Source organism: Quercus suber, unplaced genomic scaffold (assembly GCF_002906115.3).
Source record: "Quercus suber isolate HL8 unplaced genomic scaffold, Cork oak 2.0 scaffold_385, whole genome shotgun sequence".
NCBI classification, from domain to species: Eukaryota; Viridiplantae; Streptophyta; class Magnoliopsida; order Fagales; family Fagaceae; genus Quercus; species Quercus suber.
The window spans coordinates 92,046-98,045 of NW_027069837.1; positions in this window are offsets into that span (position 1 = coordinate 92,046).

Here is a 6,000-nt window from a genome sequence, read left to right on the forward strand (position 1 = left end):
ATTCCTTGTATTGGAGGTCTAGTCTGTTAGTATATATAACAAAAATATTTATAGTGGATTTGGTGATGACCATTTGAAGTTTTACTCTGTGAACATATGCTGGTCTTTGTGCGTGGGTATTTGTAATTTATTTTTTTGTTATTTTATAGTGATGATATCAGTAGTGAACTTTTGATTATGTAAACTTAAAAATTGAAATATTATTTAACTTTTAAAATTTTATTATTATTATTATTATGTATGAAAGACTACTTGTTTTTTAACTTGACTTGAACCGGAACGAGACCCGACCCGACTTGTTTACTAGGTCTAAGAATACATTAGGCAAGCGTGCGCATACACACACAAGATAGAGTTTCAACTTATGACTTCAACTCTATAATGCTTGCTCTTTATTATCAAACCAAGATATCAATCAATTTTTGGTATAGTTATAAGCAGAACCCCAGATTTGTTATTCAATGATAAGAAACTTTACTATTTGAGCTAATTGGAACCTACATGCCTAATATATTTATCTTTAATTTGGTCTAGAGTAAATTTTATGGTACTCTATATATATAGTTAAAGATCAAAACATACCAGAGCATCTCCAGGATAAAAGCAAACTAGTTCCATTACTAGCAAACTAAAAAAAAAAAAACTTGTATTTTCTTTTTTTGAAGATCCAAATATATATAAAAAAATTTGTGCAAAACTCAGTACGGATATTTATATATAAAAAATTCATAGATTAATTATTTTTTTTCTATTGTGATCCAATGTTTATTAGGCAATTCATGGTTTACAAATGTGTGAGGATGAGTGATTCTACTTAACGATTTTACTACGTAAGAAATAAAGAATAGAATATATTTATTAAATGAGATCACTAATAAAATCTAGGAGAACTCATAACTATTTTAGAACCTAATGTGTGAAAACAAAAATTAAGAATAGATAGAAATTATCATGAACCTTGTGACTTAATGATATTGCTTAGATTCTATTATGAGGAGATCTAGGGATCGAGTCCCTTTACTTCTTGTAACAATTGATATATATGGAATAGTAAAGGGTATGTGCAAACCTTAAATTTCGCAAGCCCCACCAGGCAGAGTAAATTAATTTTTTTGGAAAATCCATGGACTCTAAGATCCCGGACTTACGGGCTTCGAGAAATATTCCAAAATCAAAGGTACTTCTATTGGTTGAATCAATAGAGCAGAAATCGTGTAAAGCAGAGAGATTTCCAAAACGGTGGTCACAGTTAAAAGAACCTTGGACGCATCCACCTTGATGTAAACACGCTTTACGCCAACAAAATGTCACTCGTTGAGTTGAGAAAAAATACCAAAAGGCTCCAAATACCTATTTCAACAATATCAATAAGAGAGAAAAAGAATTGTATAAATATGAAGCTTCCATTTAATTTCTTTAAAATATTTTTTACTTTTTAATTTAAAAAGAAGTAATATAAATAAGTCATCCTCAATATGCCAATGTAAAAAAGAAAAAGAAATTACTACGTAAGCAAACTTGAAAACTTACATGACCAGCCAGGAGGTATAGAAAGAAATTGAATGAAGCTCTGATTTTTATGGGAATTTTCTCCAATCCTTCCAGTTCCTTCAAGGATAGGTAGATTTGAAGAATTCTTGGCCCATATTGGATAAGAATAACAGCGTTCAAGATTTTTGCAGAAATTGTATTTTTCGCGCGCCTCATTTCTGAAAGTATGTTTGACATTAACACCTGAATGGATTAAAAGAAAAATAATTAAATGACTATGAATGGATTGCAAGAACTTTCCTGTTTAGACTTTAGAGTCAATGGATATATAAATTAATGACTATGAATGTATTAGAATTTGTTTCAAGTTTTTATTTTTATTTATTACAAATATATTTGAATTTTTGTTGTTGGAAAATACTTTTGTTGTCAAAAAAGTAACCTAACGTTCCTTATCCAAGAAGAAAGATTCTTTGTCCATTGAACGTTAGGTTTTTATTTTTATTTTTTTTAATGATAGAATTTCAACCTATGGTATCAATTTCAAGATAATTGATCTTTATTATTAGGTAAGGATATCAATCGATTTTTGGTATAGTTGAAATTCGAATCTCAAATCTTTTATTTGACAACAAGTGACTTTATTGGTTAAACTAACTCAAATCTACAAAAATCATATGTTAGAGTGTTATCCTAAAGGCATACTATTAAGAAATAGAAGTTAGAAACATTGGCACAGTGCGTCGAACATATTTAAAGTAGTGGGGTGAAGCCAAAAATTAGCTCACTCACAGTCCGAAGTAGAATTTTGATGATTAAGTGTTTTTTGAATATATTATATTCTTACTATGTATAGTAGAATAACATATATAGTGCTATAAACACAATTCAAAATTTAAAATAAATATTTTATAATTCAATGTGTACCACATTGTTTTCATTGGGTTATCCCTTTAACTTTTAAGATAATGGTTAGGGTAAATATATATTCATTATAATTTAGAATACCCAATTAATTTAAGTAATTAGTATACACAACTCATCATTAATAAGATTGCGACTTTATTCAAATGAATATTAGAAACCTCAAACTTTCATATAAATGTATATAATTTAACAAATGCTTTATATGAATAAATTATACTTTAATCTTGATTTGGTCTGTCCAATTTAAAAAATTTGTATTTTAAGTCTCTAAAATTTCAAAAGCAAAACATTTTCCTACCTAAAGTAAGTTCAACTTTGGCTCCCTACATATGAGGTTGGTTCAATTTATTCCCAATATATATATATGAGGTTGATTCGACTTGCTTCCTAAAACACGGGGTGCCTTAATATACTGTTTAAATGGGCAAATGCCCATTTCAAAAAACAAAAAAAAATCCAGTATTTTTCCCAATTTTCCAAACTAATTAGGGAAATACCTCTCTTTTGAAACTCGATTTTCTCAAAATCGAGTTATAAAAAAAAAAAAAAAAAAAATTCTGGAACCCTATAGTGACGTTTTAAGGAGCTTATAGTAATGTTTCAAGGACCTATATTGACGTTTTATAACTCGATCACCATGAAGTCGAGTTACATGCAATTTTTTTTATTTTTTTATAGGTCCTTAAAACGTTATTATAAGCTCCTTTAAAACGCTACTATAGAGCCTAAATCGATTTTGAGAAAATAGATTTTCAAAAAATGGACATTTTCCTAATTAGTTTGATAAAGATGGCAAAATGCTGAATTGTTTTTTTAGAAAGGGCAAAAACCAATTTTTTCCCTTAATATACTGTTAATTGTGTAGAGATCGAAAATGAAGAGACCAAATTATGCCCTTTTAAAAAATTTAAGGACCAATTGTAAATTTTTAAATTTGAGTGACTAAGATCGAACCTAACAAATTTTAGTGTCCAAAAGTATAATTTACCTAAATTTTATTTATATTAAATTAGAGTTTTTTTTTTTTACAAAATAAAAATTCTACTCTAACATAATCTAAGTGTATATGTGTGTAAAACTCTCTCTTGGAGACTTGAACCCCGATCCTTACCCCTCACACCTCACAAGCACTTATACTTGTGGAGTGACCATCGCACCAAAGTTGTGTGGTGGTAAACTCCAAATTTCTTAATTGGCGAGACTTCATTAATTGAACTAACTAAAACTTGCCACACAAATGTGATTTAAAAGTTTGTTTATTCCAACAACATGAGAGTACCATTGAGTATATTGGGCTTTAGGTTATCAAAGTGTTATTTTGTAGCTTAATATTTAAGAGATTGTTTTAAGTATATAAGATTTAGTTTAGTTTGTGTCTTTAAGAGAGTGCATTTATAGTTGTGAGAGTTAATTTGTAAGTTTAATTTATGAGTATTGATCAAATATTAGTTATGTATATTATTGATAATAATTTTTTGTTTTATGAGAAGCTATTGATAATTTTTCTTTGATGAACGAGAAGCTATTGATAATAAAACTTAAATTGTTAATGCATGTAGATGAAACATGAAATTGGTTGAATTATGTTAGATTTTGTGCAATTAATTTCCATGTGAATGTGCTCAGAGTACATCTGACCTGGTGCTCTAAAGTAATAAAAAGATTTTATTAACGAATGCAAAATGTCAGCTGAAAAAGTTAATTTTTGTATTACCTGTGGAATGGGAAGAATAACTAGAATGTCGAACATGAACCGCATCCACAAGTACCATTGATTTTTTTCTTTTTCTTTCTTCTCCTTATAAAAGTACACAACAAAATGCACCAGGTAAATGAAATCTAGGACCGATCGCCAAAAAATAGCATTGATCCACATTTTTTTGTCTTCACTAATGCACTTCTTGTCTTCATGGATCACAGGAACAAAAAAGAACAAGGGATCCAGTGATAGTGCGATCGCGCGCGATGATACAAGAAAGATTTTGTACAATTGCTCCTTATGGTCTTTGCAGAACTGTGATAGTACTGCAAGTAGAGCACTAAAAATACACCTATCAAGTTATATGTTTTTAGTAAAAATATAAGGAGACCATTATTTAAGTTTATATCTGTTCTAAAAAAAAATTATATTTAATTTTTTTTTTTCAAAATATATTAAAGGAATGAGGGATTTTTGAAAATTCAAGGGGGTCATGGCTATCCTAGCCCCCTCTCTCTCTGCATTTGTCCATATGATACTTTGGAAACCTTAAGGACCAATAATTGAACTTAAAACATCTATGTTTATGTCACATCCTAGACCAATGAGTGCGCCATTCGTGTACCCATTGGAAATAAGAATGTATTTCAATTGGAGGAAAATTTTAATTGTTGTTGCACAAATTTCATAATACCTGGTTAGATAAAAAATAAGTTTTAAAAATTCTAAATTTTACTTTACACCCTTTAAGTATAGCTAGGTTCATTGATCCTAAAATTTTATTTTTGTAAATTTCATTGTACATCATTGTTGATGTTGTCTTTTCGTCAACTAACGTTTAAAATTTTCCATTAAAGCCAATAAACAACATAATTTTAATTTTTCTAGTTTCTTATCATTACAAAATTAGACCAAAATTTCAACAAATTAAGAAATGAATTATACCAAATTACCAATTTTCTTTGAAATTTAAGAATATTATCAATCTCATCATCCTAAAACCATCAAAAACCCCCAACAAGAACTCATACCAAGGAAAAAATTTGGTTACAAACTTGGTTGTAACTAATGACAACATTTCCTACTAAAAAATATTAACATGACTGTATATTTTGAAAATTTAATGGTCCGTTTGGATTGAGGGATGAGGAGTAGAGTAAAACTGGCCTAAAATTAGCCTATTTTCAGCCAACTCTATTCTACTCTCCTCCACTCCCCCTCCCTCCTCCCTCCTCCCTCAATCTAAACAGATCCTAACTGTTGGATTGCATGTTAATTATGTTCTCAATACACATGTCAAATTTTATGTCAATCGAATGTTATTTACTTTTCAATCCTTAAACTTATTTTTTATGCATAATTTTAGACTAAAAAGGACGTGAAGTTTAAACATTTAATTGTTAACTAGTTATTAATATTTAATCTTCTGGAAATTTTGCAAGAATGAAAGATATAATAAGAAAATATAATCTGATGGTAAATTTGTCAAAAATCACATACAATAAAAAAATATTGAGTAAAGTTATAACCATTTGCTGCAACCAAATTTTTAGTCAAATTTTCTACTTGCACTAATGATTCAAAATGCTGAAATCAAAGTTTTAAAAATACAAACTTGATAAAGTGAAGAACGCTCCAATTTAGAAGAAAGAGAGTACACCCGTTCCAAGTTTGATCAAATTCACATCTTTTATTCACGGTCTCTCTGTGTTTGATGCATATGCTTGTTTTTAGTTAAATTTTCATAAGTATTTTTTAATTTTGGGAAATGCTAACGAGTGCTCTTAAGGCACTGGTTAATAATCCATTTTAAGAAAGTTTTGATATCACTTTTATGATAAATGAAAAAAACTGTTAAAATATTAATTTTTTTTTTTTTCATT